The sequence below is a fragment of the Fundulus heteroclitus genome, chromosome 19 (assembly GCF_011125445.2).
Source record: "Fundulus heteroclitus isolate FHET01 chromosome 19, MU-UCD_Fhet_4.1, whole genome shotgun sequence".
Taxonomy (NCBI): Eukaryota; Metazoa; Chordata; class Actinopteri; order Cyprinodontiformes; family Fundulidae; genus Fundulus; species Fundulus heteroclitus.
The window spans coordinates 30336217-30354981 of record NC_046379.1 but is presented as its reverse complement, the minus strand read 5'-3'; the positions used below and the strand labels follow the sequence as shown (position 1 = coordinate 30354981).

Genomic DNA, 18765 nt, shown 5'->3' with positions numbered 1-18765 from the left:
TATTATTTCCCAAGAGAATTAACCAGTGTAATTATGACAACCACTTATTTTCCACCATCTGCTGTGGTTGACACTGATGTCATCAGCTCAGCTGATTGTGGCATTATTTGGTACTTCTATTCACACCTCACTCTTTGCTACATTCTCCTACCAGAGAAAACATACTAGATTTATAAATTTTAAAGCAAGAACCTCTCTTTGGAAGTTAAATAATCTTGTTTTTGCTCTGCTTGGAAAATAAAGTCCTTGTTCAGAGGCAACCTGTATTGAAGAGATCTGTGAAAGGATGAAGTCAGGAAGCCAAAGAAGACCTTCAGGGTTGTTTTAAGGCTACAGAGTGATACTCTGTGCCAGCAAAATGGAGAGGACATCAATGCCATATATGACTGGATAACATATTTGACTGGATAACACCATCCCCACCAGAAAAATGAGATGCTTCTCCAATAACAATCCCTAGATCACCAGTGACCCGAAGGAACTGCTAAATAAGAAAAAAAGAGCCTTCAGGAAGAGAGACAGGGAATTATTGAGGAGTATATAAAATAACTTAATGCCAACACTAGAGACAGAAGGGAGCCATACAGAATAAAGCTGGAGAGCAATTTAGCAGAACAATATAAGATATGTTTGGTCAGAGACAAAGATCACAGGCTTAAGACAGAAGAAGGATCAGATGGATGGAAGTCTGAACAGAGCACATAAACCGAACACATCCTTTAACACGTTTAGTTCAGGAACAAGCTCAGCGTCCCTTTTTGTGTCCCCTGCCAAAGAGAAATCTCATTCTCCCTGGTCCCATGGCTTTCCTGCCACACATCAAATGTCTGCCACTGACCCCTCTGTTTCTAAATGTTTTTCTCCATCCAAGTCAGGAGATGTCATGAACTGTGCGGTTGGTCTTTTTCTCTCTGCCCGCTCAGTCGTTTTTTCCTCTGTTCCATAATTGCTTGGATTTTCCTGCCTTTAACTTTTTATCTCCTTTTTATCTCTTAGCCAAAACTCCAGAAAGTTTTATTTATTTATTTTTTCCTGTGTGGACTATTTTAGTTTTCAGCTAATTCACACAGGATGCAGTTAGAAAGACTTCTCAAGAAAACACTGTTATAGAAAGAAGTCTATATGAAGTGGATATGGAGAAGAACCATCCAATTCCAGCTAATTGGCACAAGATGCCTCCCTTCACCACAGAGGACTTTGACAAGTTTCTACAGAAAATAGCTTTTATGGAGCTGAAAATTTGCCAACTTGAAGTGAATTTTGATCTAAACGTTGCATATGGAAATTAAACAACCCTGCCTGTGATTCTGAACTGTGACCACCAGCCCAGCAACTCTACCAACAAACAGTTCCCTGATGGAAATGAGACCAAACCTACCTTTGAACTTTGACCTGGTGTCTAATGTTACAGAGATCCTTTCAAGGATCATAAAAGAACCACTGACTCTGGAAAAACGCATAGTATAAGCTGAAGCCTTGGGCGACGCTGTCTGGATAAGAAAATCAGAAGTGCTGAAAGAGGATTACATTCATCTGCTAACTTTAGTTTATGGCCTTAATGTCAAGGTGTTTCTCCGCACCCCTTATGTGCCCATTAATTGTGGAGATGAGATTTTTTCGAGAGTTCTGATGCTTAACAAATAGCTTAAAAAATGCTGACTAACAGTTGTAACATTCATAGACAACTTTAAAATTTTTGGTAGAGGAGACATCTGTTCAATAGAGATGGTTTCTCTCTAAATAGGTCAGGTGCAAAATGCTTGATTTCCAACATTTTCTATTCTGTGATCCATGCAACATCAGCTTTGTCCCAAAATAAAGCTCAGCCAGTGCCAAAACAAATGATAAGCCCAGTACAGCCCAAACAAGCCAAGGTAAAGATAGCCAAAAAGATGACACAGATAGAGACTACATCAGAATTACAGGATGACTCACCCCAAATTGCAACAGGACAAAAAGAGGACTCCCCTTTAACGCCCACAGAGAACCCAAAACCTCCAACACCACAAACACCAGTCCAGACTGCACCCACGTCCGCTTTTTCTCCACAAAGCCCAGGTACTCCCTTTCTGGATTTCACAAACAACATAAAAAAAGTTTTTGTAAGATTTGCCTGCAGTTAACATCCTCTCTGCATAGACATTCTGATAACCCTAGCTCTGTGACTAAACCAGCATCTTCCAAAGCCCCTGATCCTCTTCATTGTATCAAAGAACATGACTGTGCTCAGAACCTTCAGATGACTTCTCTGTGATACACACCGGGCCTTAGCCACAACCTTATCAGACGTGACACTTTCCATCATCAGCTTGGGGCTTTTGTCGGAGATAGATTTGATATATCTGTAATGATATGTGGCAGAAATAAGAACGCTAAAACAATCATAGTTAGAAGTTAGAAATTGTCAGATGCAACCAGCCACAGAGACAATATTGACCACTAAGACACCATTTCCACTGCGAGTGATTCGGAGTGGAGTACTAGTGCGTAGTTGGAGTCAGATTACGCAAGGATTGCATCATCTTGTGATAGTAGTGTACTTTTAGGCTTTAAATAAAATTAAAATAGTTGTCCAGGGAGTCAAGTATGAAGTGAGATCCGCTGGTGGCTTGGTGCTGGAGTTGCAGGGAATGACATATTGATGTTTCACAGTAAATGCAATCTAAAGTCTTCACATGTAGTCTTTTACTTGTACACTTGAGCGGATCCACTTTGCTTTTCATCAACTGATTTTCTGTCTGAATTATCCACTCTGCTCCTGACTGAAGTGGTGTCAGTGTGGCGAGGGCCGGTGCATCTGGGATGCTTCAGAAAGGCACCGCGGTGCGCTGGGTGGAACCACTCTGATAGACTGGAGTTGCAGTGACCATCCGCAAAGGGGCGGTGCTTCGGCGACGCTTCCACATTCAGTGGATGCCCGGGGTTAGGTGTACAGAGTCCTGGCAACTGAAAAAATACTCAGATAACTCGGCAGTCCTGTGGTATGGTGTGGAAACAATCATCTTATAATAAGCAAGAACAAGACCAAGGAGATGATTATATATTTCAGAAGAAAGAGTAGTTCAGTTATTATTTTCATTATGGAAGAATAGGTAGAGGTGGAGGTGGTGGAAACTACTTTAGGGTTCACCTAGATAACCAACTGGACTGGAGTAGTACCAGTAAAGCTCTAAATAACGGACAGAGTTGATTGTACTGCTGGAAGTTTAGGTCCTTCGGGGTTTGCAGCAAGATGCTGCAGGTCTTCTATAAATCTTTTGTGAAGAGTAGGATTTCTTCTGCTCTCATTTGTTGGGGTAGTGGCTTCAGAGCTAGGGTCTTTAAAAAGCTTAACAAACCAATAAAGGCTTAAATAAAGGCTTGTTCTTCTGGGGGCACCTCTTGAACCTCTGGAGATGATTTTACAAAGAAGGATTCTTCATAAAATGAAGAAAATTTCAGACAGCTCTGTGCATCCTCTTCATCACTGCCGTACAACAACAGTGTCTTCAGTCAGAGGGTTTTCCAAATTTGCTGTAATACAGACTGCTACAGGAGATCCTTCCTCATCACAGCCTTTTGTGGCTTTTTGATGAAACTTAGATAAGTCACACCTTCTGATTTTCATTTTGGGATTCACCAAGTATTTTCAATACAAATTAAAATAATTTATTTATGGGTCTGATGAGGGATTTAAAAAATATCCCCAAAGAATTAAAATTCAGCCATACCACTGTATGTCTGTAAGTTTCCAAAAAAAAACAAAAAATATTTATGGGAACCTACAGGAGGTTGTTTCCACTGTTTATATGAAAGTGCTTGTCTGTCTAGCACTTTCATATAAACAGTGGGGGTGTTTTAATTTATTCCTAGCTATTTATTGAATTTTATTACCTTATCCATAAAGATTTTAAACGTTTTAATTATTCAGTATGATTACAATTTATATTAAACATCCATATTTATAAAACTAAAAACAACAATACACAAACATTCATAGGGCACACTATATCTTTATGTATTTTTTGCCTCACTGCCTAGAGCTCCCAGTCCTTTTACTGTGAATTCACAGATTTCATTTAGCTCAGCCTCTGTTGCTAATGTGAAGCAACTTGATGTGCTTGAATCTCAGAATTTCCTGATTAAACAACAAACTATATAACAGACCAGCTGATTCTTTACTTTGTAATTCCTTCAAATTTAGACTGTGTTTAGGTCTAAATCCCTGTAATGTGTATTGAATTAATATAGTCAATTTAAATCTCCAGTAACCAATGCAAGGTCTTTAAACTGTTTTTTTTTGTCCTCGCTGGGGTTATTCCGTTATAGTAGTATAACTTTTGATCAAAATCTCTTTTCAGAATTTGCCCATTTGGTGCATAACTAAATGTGTGCTGCTGTTATTTTTAGCCCAGGCTTCATGGTTGAAAAAGCAAAACAAAACAATACGTCTTCCATTATGTTCCAGTCTGTTAAGACATGCCTAGAGTTTTCTGAGGGGGTATTACAGGAGCATAGCTGTTTGCCATGAGAAGAGGCTTTGCTCAGAGTAGGAGCTTATTTAGTCCTTATGTGACATTATGTCTAGTGTGCTCTGTCATTCTGAAGTAACTGGCACAATTACTGTTCTTGTTTGGCTTGTCCCTGCCAGTATAAAGGCCAAATTACATGATTTGTGTTATCTGATCAGTGGCTTCCTGTTGTATTTTATATTCATGCATAATTTACAGGGAAATACTCCAATGCTCTGGAACTCGTGCTGAGAATAAAAACTCTTGAAAAAAAAATTCTAACCCAAAGAAACCAACTATTTCTCAAGTCAATAAGGCCCTAGATTTAGCTTGAACACATCACTGGGCAGAGCAGATCATTTCCATTGGTTTGGTTCGTATTTTTACCAGTTATGGTTTTGAGGTTTGCTTTCTTCATTTCTTCAGCAATAACATATATTTGCCTCCATAAAGATTTCGTTTTGCTTTTCCTTATCTCTTAAATGTTTTAGGTCAACCTGTAACGTTTCTGGCACTGGAGCTGCTAATTGCAATCAACGCACCTGCGCTGCCTCCACCTCTACCGGCTTATAAGCCCTGCGCCTCGCAGCCTCCAGTGCCAGAACGTCTCGAGCCAACCGGTGAGAACTTCCAGCAATTATTATCAAACTGCCTGCCTGTCTGTTGCCCGACCTGTCTTTGCCTTCATTTCTGAGCCAGCCTAGCCCTCTCCTGGATTCTGTCTGCCCGCCTGAGCCCTGCTGTGTCAGCCTCTGGACCCCGGATTGCCCTCCTGTGTTTTTGACTCCGCTAGCCCGTGAGTACTGGAACCTGCCTGTCCCTTAATCAATCTGTGCTCTCTGGAAACTGGATCTTGGAACTGGACCCGGACCCTTCTTTGGATTTCCCCTTGGATTTGTCGCCTGGACGTATTGGCCTTCCCCGTGACCGAACTCAGACTGCCCCTGGACGACGCCCCCCGGATTTCCCTGTCGCTCGGCTTCCGACACGCTTTGGAGCAAGGACTCCTAAAGAAGTCATCTCCCCATCAGGTTAGTGACCAAACCTTCAGCTCATCCTCTCTATCGCCTCCACTGGTCACTAACCCGTCTCTATCCCCCCAGGAGTTGTCGGCCCGTAAGCACGAGCAGCACGTCCCGAAAGCCTCCGCTTCCCTGTTTTTTCAATAAAATCGGCTCAAGAGCCACTGACCTGTCTCGGGTTGTCTTTGGGTCCGCCCTTATTCGTCACAGCACGTTCTGGCCAAATGGATCCTTCACCCGATGGTCAGTGGCGCGCGGGAGTGGAGAAGTCTATTTCCCAGTTAGAAGCCGGCGTCTCTGAGATTCTTACGCACCTCCGCGGCCAAGCCACTTCCCCGACTCCACTTCCGCAAACAGCTCCCCCGGCCCCTGCGTCACGTCCGGTGACCTCATCGCTGCCAGAGCCGCGTCTCACTCCGCCTGAGCTCTTTAGTGGCAATCCTGAACAGTGCCGGGCATTTCTCACACAGTGTGAGATACAATTCGAGCTACAGCCATTCTCCTTCCCAACCGACCGTTCTAAGGTCGCGTATGTTATCTCTCTGTTGACGGGAAAGGCCCGACTTTGGGGAACTTCCGAGTGGCAGAATGACTCCTCAATTTGCCACTCGTACTATGACTTCTCCAGAGAATTAACAAGAGTGTTCAGTCCCCTGCTGCCCTGCCGTGAGTCCTCTAGGGGGCTCTTGTCTCTGAGACAGGGGGAGAGATCAGTGTCCGATTACATTATTGATTTCCATTTGCTAGCTGCTGAGAGCTTATGGAATGAGTATGCGCTCATGGATGTTTTTATCCATGGTTTAAATGATAGGATCAAGGATGAGTTAGCCACCCGGGAATATCCCAAATCCCTCAAGCAACTTGAGGAACTTGCTACCCGGGTGGATCTCCGCCTCCTGGAGCGACGAAGAGAGCGCCGCTCAACCTCCTCTCCCCGTCCTCGTTTTTCAGCTGTTCCCTCCGTTCCCCCTCCAGTTTCTCAGAGGTTGCCCGACCCGGAACCTATGCAGCTAGGAAAGGCTGGTCTGTCTAAGGAGGAGCACCAGCGCAGGCAGCAACAGGGTCTCTGCCTCTATTGTGGAGGAGCTGGTCATCGCGTTCGGTCTTGCCCGTTAAAAGACCAAGCTCAGTAGGAGGGGGGAGGTCTCTACTGAGCTACACCAAGCTCGCTGTCTCCCCAGACCGGTTATTCCCTGCCACTCTAACCACTTCTACTGAATCCCACAGACTCTCCGTCTTCATCGACTCAGGGGCGGACACAGAGTTCATGGATGAAGGGCTGGCCAAAAGACTGAACATCCGACTCCACCCTGGCTCTTCTACCCGTAGTGTTCTTGCCCTGGATGGTCATGAGTTAAATATTTCTCATCTTGTTTCTGAGCCAGTGGAGCTAATATTGGGAGGAAATCACAGAGAGAGGCTGACTTTTATGATTATAGACTCCCCACAGGTTCCAGTGATTTTGGGTGCCACTTGGCTCCGGAGACACAACCCCCAGGTTGATTGGCGGCGGGTCGAAGTGATGGGGTGGGCCCCGTCCTGCTCTGAATCGTGTCTGTTCTCCGCCCAGCATCCCCCTTCATCTGAGGGTAAGGCAGACGATTATTATCCTGATCTGTCCAAGGTTCCGTCTGAATACCATGATTTAAGGGAGGTTTTTAATAAATCTAAGGCCACGAGTCCTCCCTCCTCATCGCCCGTTTGACTGTGCGATCGACCTGCTGTCTGGGACCACCCCACCCAGAGGTCGCCTCTATTCATTGTCCCCTCCTGAGTCCCAAGCCATGCAGGACTACATTAATGAGTCCTTAAGAGCAGGCATTATTCGCCCCTCTTCCTCACCTGCAGGGGCAGGCTTCTTCTTTGTGGGGAAGAAAGATGGCTCGCTCCGCCCGTGCATAGACTATAGGGGCCTAAACGACATCTCTGTAAAGAACCGTTACCCCATCCCCCTCATGAACACGGCGTTTGACCAGGTCCAGGAGGCCAAGATTTTCACCAAGCTGGATCTGAGAAATGCCTACCATCTGGTTCGAATAAGGGAGGGCGATGAGTGGAAGACCGCTTTTAACACCCCCACTGGTCATTATGAATACTTGGTAATGCCTTTCGGTCTCACCAACGCTCCGGCTGTCTTCCAAAACTTAGTCAACGAGGTCCTTAGAGACATGATAGGACGTTTTGTGTTTGTCTACCTAGACGACATTCTCGTCTACTCTAAGAACCTCACCCTCCATAAGCAACATGTCCGCTCCGTTCTGCTCCGTCTGTTACAAAACCAACTCTATGTCAAGGCAGAGAAGTGTGAGTTTCACACAACCTCCACTTCCTTCCTGGGTTTCATTATAACCCCCGGTCGGGTGTCCATGGACCCGACCAAAGTCCGCGCAGTCAACGAATGGCCCGCTCCAAATGACAGAAAGCAGCTCCAGAGGTTTTTGGGGTTTGCCAATTTCTATAGACGGTTCATCCGTAACTTCAGCCAGGTTGCGGCCCCGCTCCATGCTCTTACATCAAGCAAGATTAAGTTTGCATGGAATGAAGAGGCAGATAGTGCTTTTAAACTTCTCAAGGAGCTGTTTACCTCTGCCCCGGTCCTAGTTTCCCCCGACCCGGAGAGACAATTCATTGTGGAGGTGGATGCTTCTAGCTCAGGGGTCGGGGCTGTTCTCAGCCAGAAGGCCTTGGATGGTCTCATTCACCCATGTGCTTTCTTCTCTAGAAAGTTATCCCCTGCAGAGCGCAATTATGACGTGGGAAATCGGGAACTCTTGGCGGTGAAGTTGGCGCTTGAGGAATGGAGACACTGGCTGGAGGGCGCCAAACTCCCCTTCCTGGTTTGGACGGACCACAAGAACCTGGAGTACCTCAAGACCGCCAAGAGGCTAAACCCTAGACAAGCCAGGTGGGCCCTGTTCTTCGATCGCTTTAACTTTTCCCTCTCCTACAGACCAGGATCTAAGAACACTAAGCCAGATGCCCTCTCCAGAGTGTTCGAGGCGGAGGAGGAGAGTCGTGACCAGCCATCGGAGTATATCCTTCCTGAACCCGTAAGGTGCGCTATCACCCGGCTTGGTCTGGAGAAGGAGGTCAGGGCTGCTCTGGAGACCACACACGTCCCCGAAGCCTGCCCTAAAGACAGACTCTTTGTCCCTGACCCCCTCAGGCAGAAGGTTCTGGATTTCTGCCACGCTTCTCGCCTTTACTGCCACCCTGGCTTCACTAAATCCCTCCTTCTGGTCCGTTCCCAGTTTTGGTGGCCCACCTTGGCCAAGGATGTCAAGGCGTATGTCGCTGCCTGCTCCCTCTGCAACCAGGCAAAGGTTTCTAGGCGGCCTCCCTCTGGTCTGCTTCACCCGCTGCCTGTTCCCTCTCGGCCCTGGTCCTGCCTCTCTATGGACTTTGTCTCTGGTCTACCACCTTCCGAGGGCAACTCAGTAATCCTCACTATCGTAGACCGGTTCTCAAAAATGGTCCATCTAGTTCCTTTGCCCAAGCTCCCCTCCGCCAAGGAGATGGGGATAATCTTAGCAAAGGAGGTTTTCAGGCTACATGGCCTGCCCACTGACATAGTGTCAGACAGGGGCCCCCAGTTTGTGGCCCGCTACTGGCGGGAGTTTTGTGCCATGTTGGGCATTTCTGTTAGTCTGTCCTCTGGTTTCCATCCCCAAACAGATGGCCAGACGGAGAGGGTTAACCAAGAGGTCGAGACTAAGCTCCGCCTCTTTTGCCAGTCCGACCCTTCCAAGTGGTCCCAGAACCTTCCCTGGGTTGAGCATGCCATCAATGCTACCCCTTCCAACTCCACTGGTCTGTCCCCTTTTTATGTGGTTTATGGTTACCAGCCACCCGTGTTCTCCATTGAGCAGGTGGAGTCCAGGGTTCCGTCTGCCCGTCTGTCAGCCCTCAGGTGTCAGCGGGCCTGGAGAAGAGCTAGAAGAGCAATTCTCACCTCCACCCAGAAACAGGCCCGGGCTGCCAATCGCCATCGAGTCCCAGCACCCAACTACCGGGTGGGAGATAGAGTGTGGCTCTCCACAAGGAACCTGCCGCTCAAGGTTGAGAACAAGAAACTGGCACCTCGGTTTATTGGGCCGTTCTCGATCTCCAACGTGGTGAACCCGGTGGCGGTTCGTCTCCACTTGCCCTCATCGATGAAGGTCCACCCCACGTTCCATGTCTCTCAGGTTAAACCTGTCAAGACCTCGAACCTTGCTCCTGCCGCCACATCCCCACCGCCTACCCGGTTTGTGGATGGCTCCCCAGCCTACACTGTTAAGCGCATCCTGAGGTCTCGAAAGAGGGGCAGGGGTACCCAGTACCTAATTGACTGGGAGGGCTATGGGCCAGAGGAGCGTCAGTGGGTCCCCTCCCGATTCATTCTGGACAAGTCCCTCATTAGGGATTTCCACAGAGCCCACCCGGACCAGCCTAGGGCGTCTGGAATCCGCCCTTGAGGGGGGGGCTCTGTAACGTTTCTGGCACTGGAGCTGCTAATTGCAATCAACGCACCTGCGCTGCCTCCACCTCTACCGGCTTATAAGCCCTGCGCCTCGCAGCCTCCAGTGCCAGAACGTCTCGAGCCAACCGGTGAGAACTTCCAGCAATTATTATCAAACTGCCTGCCTGTCTGTTGCCCGACCTGTCTTTGCCTTCATTTCTGAGCCAGCCTAGCCCTCTCCTGGATTCTGTCTGCCCGCCTGAGCCCTGCTGTGTCAGCCTCTGGACCCCGGATTGCCCTCCTGTGTTTTTGACCCCGCTAGCCCGTGAGTACTGGAACCTGCCTGTCCCTTAATCAATCTGTGCTCTCTGGAAACTGGATCTTGGAACTGGACCCGGACCCTTCTTTGGATTTCCCCTTGGATTTGTCGCCTGGACGTATTGGCCTTCCCCGTGACCGAACTCAGACTGCCCCTGGACGACGCCCCCCGGATTTCCCTGTCGCTCGGCTTCCGACACGCTTTGGAGCAAGGACTCCTAAAGAAGTCATCTCCCCATCAGGTTAGTGACCAAACCTTCAGCTCATCCTCTCTATCGCCTCCACTGGTCACTAACCCGTCTCTATCCCCCCAGGAGTTGTCGGCCCGTAAGCACGAGCAGCACGTCCCGAAAGCCTCCGCTTCCCTGTTTTTTCAATAAAATCGGCTCAAGAGCCACTGACCTGTCTCGGGTTGTCTTTGGGTCCGCCCTTATTCGTCACACAACCAACACATTTGCATATCAGCACAGATAACCTGAGTAAATACAAACTAGTTGCTTTTAAAATCATAATTTCAATTAATTAGGAAAAAAGCTCTCCATACCAATCTGGACCTATATTAAAACATTTTCCCCCTTAAACCTAAGTTATCCAGTGTGACAGAACAGAATCATAAGTGTAGACGTGAACTTTATCCACAAACAGAAAGTCCACAATCCAGGATGGAAGTCAAACACAAGCCAAACGTCAGGCTCCAGAAAAGCACAAGTCCAATAAGAATAATCAAGACAATCCTAACATGGGCAGAGGTCAAACATCCAGAAAATACAGAATCTACAAGAACAATCCAGGATGCACAAGGTAGAGACATGGTATGCTGACAGAAATCAAGGCAAAGAAGCCAAGATGAGGGGAAACCGGACTGCTTAAATAGGAGACAAAATAAAAGAGAACTGATGTAAACATCATGGTACCAATCCAGAAGGTTCCAGAAGAAGCAAGCGGAGTAGTCATGATGTAAACAACATCCCTGTAGAGGAATTTTTGCCCAATCTTCTTTGCAGAATTGTATTTTTTATTTGTTTTTAGTTTCCCTTCAAGAGTTTTTGTCTATGAATGGCATGTTTAAGTTCAGGCACAGAAGGGTAATTAGATTTAGGTCCAGACTTTATTACCTTTCCTATATTTCAGAGGTGGACTTGCTGGTGCACTTTGGATCATCGTCCTGCTTCAATCACTTGAGCTTAAAGTTGATGGAAGGAGATTCTTCTTCAGATTTTCTGGTAGAGAGCATAATTAGTATTTTCCCCAGAGCATCACTTCACCATCACTTTACTTCTTTGCCAGTATGATCTTATACTCTTATCTCATAGGTTTGCAAAAATATTTTCTCAAAAGTCTTGAGGGTCATCAAGGTGTTTTTTTGGTAAATGTGGCCTTTGTGTTATTTTGGGACAGCAATGGTTGTGGCCTTTAAACTTTCCTAAGGAGGTCATTTTTGCCCAGTCTTTCTTTTTGTTGAATCCTGATGACAAGGACATCTTCCAACCTAAAAGACTTGAATCTCATCACTAAAGGTAAATAGTCTAATTTGTCAATGGCAACATACAAAGAGCTGCTCAGTAATTGCAACACACATTTGATTGACAGTAAAGTATTTTTCAGTCTTCATCAAGAAAGGGATAGATGATTTTTAACATGCCATTTTTCTGTTTTATTGTAAATAAAAGAAATTATGATACCCCTTGGACATTGTCTTATGGGGATTTGCTTCTCTAAAAGGCCTGTGTCTCTTCTGTTCGGAAAAGAAAAGAAAAATTCTTGGTTTGAAAATAAATATGCCAAAGGGTTGAAAAACAATGCAATTAATTAATAAATACGTAACCTCTTGGAATACATTGAATGTGCCCATTACTAAAACAGCTTCTGTAAGCGGACTGGCTTCTTTACCATCGAGAAACATTGCTCTCTCAAGGAGAATTTGTGGAGCATTATGCTAAGCTTGGAAGCAGAGTTGAAGCATCACCTTGGGAATAAAGGGGAAAACTGTGCTGAAACTATAGGGAGGGCTGTGAACACATCACTGGGCAGAGCAGATCATTTCTATAACCTCCGTCTGTGCAGGAACCCTCCCCACACCGTAAAGAATAAAAATGGCAGTTCTATGTATTTTTTGTTTATTTTTTTTGTCCCATTTATCCCATGGACTTCGTAAAAATCCTTTTATTTTTATGTACACATTTAATTGCGTATTGTTAGCATTACTACTATTACTTTTTTTCAATTTTATTCTTTTTACGAGTGCTGCCTGACTGGAACTGTCCATTGTGCTGAAAGTCAGCATAGGTAAATAATAGCACAGCCTACCAACTCATAAGTAAGTAGGCTACTTCATTTTGATATTTATTTTGATACACCTGATATAAATTTTACTTTCGGTGATCACAACTAGCTTTTAATTAGACAAATATAATCCTGATTTAAATCAAAAGTTTTAATAACAATATACAACAGGAGATAAATAAATCATAACCACCAAAAACTATTGCGAACAGAATAAAAAAAGCAGATCATGGACTAAATGCACAAATTAAAACCATTGCGACACATCTTTTAAAACACTGTATCTGTCATGGTTTTTATGTGTTTGGCCCACATGCAGAACACAGTCGGGAGGCAGATAGCAGTTAAAGATGTTTATTAAGTGAGCAGAGATACGGTGACGTAGAGGAACCACAATGGGCGAGCGTTGTGGATTAGGTTATGCCGTGAAATAGAGCCGTAAGGGTTCTGTGGAGAGCTTACCGCCGAGTTCGGGAAACCTAGCCGGGGAGAGTGGAGCTGGAAGACAGACTCAGCGGGTTTCTCCTCTATGATGTTAACAGGTGATTGAGCCACTGGTGAGCGAGCAGATGTAACTGTGGAGAGGTCCGAGCAGCTTTATCATAGCAAATATTTCATTGATTGGTTTGTCACCATTTTTGTTAATTATTGATGAGAAATGTGTTGCTGCAAGGATTCTGCTTGATCCTGCTTTGTGTCTCTGAGAGTTTCTGCCTGCTCAGCTCAGCTCCTACAGTCAGGTCTGAAAAGTTACAACTGCAGCAGCTCCAATTGAGTGGAGTTGCTGCACCTGGGGAGACCACTATATATTCTCCACTCTTCCAGTGTTTTAACTGCCAGATCTTTGAAAACCTTTGTGGAAGTAGGCCATCCAGCGTTCTTTATTTGCTGCCTATGCTTGACCAGTTTTTGCCTGGTGGATTTTGACTGTTTTCCTTGCCCCTGTCGGACTCTCCTGTTGGTTTCTGTTTTTGGACACCAAAAACCTCTCACGGTCAAACCTGTCTGCCTCCTCCCCTTTGGAAACCTCTGCCTAATGTGTGCCTTATTGTGTATGACACAAGCTTGGACTTTGGATTCCCTTTCTATCTCTGCTCCACATTTAATCCACCTAAAGCTGATCATTTATTCAGAAATTCAGATCACTCAAATGTAGCCCTTGGACCCACCAGTAAGAACCAGTGCAACCTCCCAGCTTCTAAAGAGGGTAGTGCCTTTTATTCAGTGTTTGTTACATCACAGTGTTCGTTACAGTTGGTCTTGGCCACTAACGCTCTCCTTCCTGCAGTGGTTTCTGAGTGCGCTCCAGTCAGTTCCTTTTCCAGTAACACCAGTATTTCAATAAACCTTTTAAAACTATTGGTATTGGCTGAGTTATCGGGTCTCCAGCTTCTGAACTATTACAGTTGCCCCTGGTAGTGGTGCATTTTTTGACCAGGGGGCCTCATTTATAAAGCTTGCATACGCACAAAATAGGCCAAGAAACTAGTGCATGTCAACTGCCATGCAAGAGTTGCGGTCTATTAAACAAAACAAACGTTACAGGAAAAAGTGAGGTCGCCAGGGCAACTCTGACCCATGCATACGCTCATTTTGGAGACAGGAGAAATTGCCGACACAGAGGGTAAAGTGGTGAATTGTAGCCAGAGTGAATGATGATTCCTCTCAAACGTTCAATTTCACTTCATATCAGATTTGTCTTTATCATAATGATTCGAAACCGCCATGTTATTGATGCAAGCGGTAGTGACACTTAAAGCTACAGTTGGTTATCCTGTTCAGAAACACTTTTTGAATCCTGAAAGTCTTTAGGAGCTGCAGGCTTGTCAAAACTCTAACCAATCGCTGCTCTTTGAACCGAAGGGCAGGGTCCTGCTCTCACTCCCCTCTGTCCCTCAACTACCAGGGGAATCACCTTATCTATTTGTTATCCCACACATCTTTCTAACAATCATTCTGACAACCTCACATAATGCCAGTGTGTGTGCACATTTCGTGTTAGTTTCTGCTTGCTGGCAGCACATGCACACTTCTAGTTTCCTTCCTGTTTATGTATCCAATTAGCTTACCTTAGCTGTTAGTCATTCATTTTAGCTCCGCTGCTCTCACCAACTGTACCTTTAACTATATGTAAACTTAAATCTTAAATAAAATGCTCACAACATTTCATCAGCGTTTTTTCCCATTCATTCCTTTCCCCAATGATCACCAACTATCTGTTAATCTGTATAACACAGATTAACAGATAATTGTGACAAGGTGTGAGGCAATTCATTTAATTGTTATATACAGTCAAATACACTTGTGTGTAATACTGTGTGGTATGGCAATTGTCACTGTTGGATCTTGCAAATGGGAGAATTTGGTAGGAAAAGCAGTTTCATGGATCAAAACTTTCTTGGCCAATGATGATGACTCCAAGTATTGCTTTCTGATACAACCTAAAGTGGACAGTGGCTACGAACCAGCACCTGGGTGGATGCTGGTTAGGCACCTTGGTGCTGGTTCTTGACCTGCTCAACAAACTCCAGAGTGCAGAGGAGGTGTGCTTACCGCTCACACACATGCAGCGCACAGTGTAACCAATTGGCTTCCAAAAATGCTTTTTGCAGTGCTTTTCTTTTCTTTATCATTACAGAGGACTCCTTTCTGTGATGACTGATCAGACCAAATAATTCAACCGACACAAGAAGGGAATGTTTAAAAGAGTTTATTATAAATAAACTGGTGTTGTTGGAACTGAAATTACATTATAGGGATAACTGTAGGGAGAAGAGAAAATGGCCAAGAACAATTCAGTGCTGGTGGTAGTGCACTGAATGAAAGCCACTAACCTTTTCAGATGCTACAAGGTTGACCTGGCTCTGGAGCTTGATCCCAACGGCTCCGTCTGGATGATTCGGATCACTAGGTGACTGATCCAAATCTTGTTGACGCTAGGCAGGGCAAAGGCTAGCGGGGAAGTTGTGGTGAGTTTGAGGGTCATGCACAGGGAGACAGTCCACAGGGCAGAGGTTTTCAGAAGGGCAATGTGAGAGAGGAATCTGGGATCATGGTGAGTGAAATCTGTAACAGGAGGCGCACACACTGTGCAGAGGTTTCCGAGTGGGACAGAGACATGAGACAGGTCCTTGATTCAGGCTTGGGTCATACACGGCAGGCAGGAGAATTCAGAAAGGGACAGAGCAAGAGAGGCAAGGTCAATGTCCAGAGACTAGAAGCCTGAAGAAAACTAGAATGAGACAGGTCGATAACCGGAGGTCAACCAACCGCTCAGCCTTGATTGCCGGTGCAGCATAGGGAACAGGGAGTGACGTCACAAGACTGCACACAGCAGCTTTACAGGAAGGAACAGGCAGACATCTTTACACTAGTCTCCTTCTACTACACATTAGCAGTCATGAGGTGTGTTGCATTGGCCATTTATGGTTGCATCTGGGCGTGTACTAAAGGGCAGAATTTGGTACGTTCAGGTACAGCTGTATCTAAGTGCTGGGGTGTGCATGCAAGGTTTCCTAAATCTACATTTTCTTTTGTCGTCTTTTTTTTGGGCGTATGTGCACTTTTAGTATAGATTCTAAGCAATGCTTGATAAATAATACCTCTGGTCCATGATTCTTTTCTAGGTTTCTATTGCCCAGCAATGTCTTCTGCTAGTTCAGTATTGCAACATGGTTCAGCCTCGCTTGACCCATTTTGGACTGCAGATAGGTTTTCAGGTGCTGGAGGCCAAAAAGTGACCTCGACAAGTTTTCTAACTAAGTGATCTCATGCCCTCTCCCTGGTCCCCTTTGAGAGAGTTCCCTACACCCTGAAAACTAGTTTCATCTAAATCATCCCAGTGAAACTGTATAATGTTCTTGCGGTTTCCTTCTCCAATTAAAAGTTTCTCAACATCTTGTATGTATTTGAATGCAGAAGGACTAAGTCATGTCATGATTTTTGCCACGTGTCTGGCCCACATGCAGAACACTCTTAGGAAACAAAGAAAGTTTTAGAATGTTTATTAAAGAGATTTAGAATCTTCTGCAACAAGCTCCAGGTATGGGTTATGGAGGGGAACTTAGCCAGGAGGTCTGTAAAGATATTTAGTGTTACTGCAGGAAGGATTGTCTCGGGAAGGTGCAAGAATAGTTTGCTTACTGGGTGATGGGTGGAGTTGCGCCAGGGGGTGAGTTAGTTGGAATGCGGTGGAGGGTGGGCAGGTCTCAATCCAGGAGTGGAGGTGGTAGTGGTTATCCAGAAGCTGCCAGCCAGGTATTAGTCCAGAACTGAATCCTTGTAAGGTGCAGATGGTCCACAAACATGCTGAGGAACTGGAGAGGAATCAGGGCACAGGGCCAGATCTGAGGGGAAAGCAAAGTTAAATCAACAGGGCTTCCAAAAGCTGAACTGAGCAGCAGAGGGCTAGAGTCATACTACACAGGTAGAACACTCAGGCATCAAGGGGTTGACAGCAGGCTTCTTAAATACTCCACTCCTGATGATGTAGATGGAAAACACCTGTTGCACCACCAAACCACCATGCTCCCCGATGCCATCTAGAGGAGTGAAAGAGTAAAGCAAAAAGGAAAAAGGAGACCAAGTCTCCCAGACAACAATTCAGGGATGCTGATGCTGTGTCTATAACCTGGAAGTATTATCATTGGTACAGTTCTTCTGGTGTCTGAAAACTGTAGAGCGACACACTTGCATCTTCCAATCAGTGTGAAATCTTTCTTGGTCTGGGTAAAACCTGTCTTTTCAGACCCAAGTCATGGGTTGCTGCAGTAGAGTTTTCCCAAAATTTAGTAAATCTTTCCCGAAAAGCCTTCACGTCACCTCGAAATGTGTCAGTTACACAGTTTCCCCACAGTAGCTGACATTTTTGAGAACATATGACATGATCTGGAGACCCAATAATTCAGCCGACACAAAAATAAACGTTTTAAAAGGTTTATTGAATGAACTGGTGTTGCAGGAACAGGAACCGACAGGCGCAAACTCTGGAACCACTTCTCAGAATGTGGGATGTAGCACTGTTTCTGATGGTTGGAGCCAAAGGTTCCATCTAGGTGATCCGAATCACCCAGACACCTCCACTCCACTTCACATAGTTAATGCGCAGGGCAGAGACATATGGGGAATCCAAAGTCACGTGGGTCATAAAGTGAAAAGTCCAAAACCAGCGTGGCGCAAGGCATATACTGTTTTCAGGGCTCTTGCTAAAGCACGCACCCTTGTAAATACGACATATGTGATACACCGTCTTAGCATTGGCCCCTGCAGTTTTGAGCTGGCAGCCAGAATCTCATCAAAACATCACTCAGCAACTGAAACAGACCATTTGCTGTGGTTATTGATGTCTCATAATATCCAACAAAACATTCCTCGCGATCAAGATTTTCAGCCACAACAAGAAAAGAAATCGGCACCTGCTCTCTGACTGAAATGTCGGCGGGTTCATCCATTATCACAGAAAGAATCTCAGAAGAATTGGTTTCTCCAATCAGTGTTCTCAGTACATCATGGCTGTAACTTCTGTCATCTTGTTTACAATGTCCTGTGAGAGTCACTTGTTCCCCTTACATACAAGCCATGACAGTAACTCCAGAATATCCTGAGCACGTAAATGTGGTAAAAGGGTTAATTTGGACTCCTTGTCTGTGCTTTCACCAAACGCTGACAGGAAAGATATTGGACTGAGGATAGAATAGCCAACAAAGCTGTTCGTGCATCTGACATCTGCTTATGATTGCTGGCAGAAACTAATGCAACTGTGAACTGCAGCTCTAGCTCCCCAGCTGTTAAAAACATCCCATACAAAAAATATTTATGTGAATACCAACTTGTAAATTGCTCTACAAGAGTTTTGCATCGCAATAACGAGCACATGTACTCATTTTTGCCGTCTTTGTCATATTGTCATGTCAGAAAGGTGTATGTTTCTTCATTGAATTCGATACTTCAGTTCACAATGTCACCACACAAAAAAATGGTAATTTTTTTTAATGAAAGTTGTACCAGTGTTATGATTATGTTTAATATAATACAATAATTAGCTTCAAGGGATGTACTAAACCATAAATAAGCAGATATGTGTGGCTTCAACATGTCTTCTTTCAAGAAATTCAACAACGCTGCAAAACAAACCCAAACCCCAATGTCCATGATCTTAAAATTGATTTTATATCTGATAAGTATAATTGATTGTTATATCGCTGATGGTTAT

The 18765-nt window shown here is 45.0% G+C and overlaps 1 protein-coding gene and 1 long non-coding RNA gene across 2 annotated transcripts in view; both read left to right on the top strand.

The window, feature by feature from the left end:
* LOC105920730 (potassium voltage-gated channel subfamily H member 5) overlaps window positions 1-18765 on the top strand; it is a 255178-nt gene that overhangs the window by 74057 nt on the left and 162356 nt on the right. The gene's annotated exons all lie outside the window — the stretch shown is intronic.
* On the top strand, window positions 5284-5676 carry LOC118566934. Its single transcript, XR_004933367.1, has 2 exons — window positions 5284-5521; window positions 5594-5676. It is a non-coding gene; the product is annotated as an uncharacterized LOC118566934 (long non-coding RNA).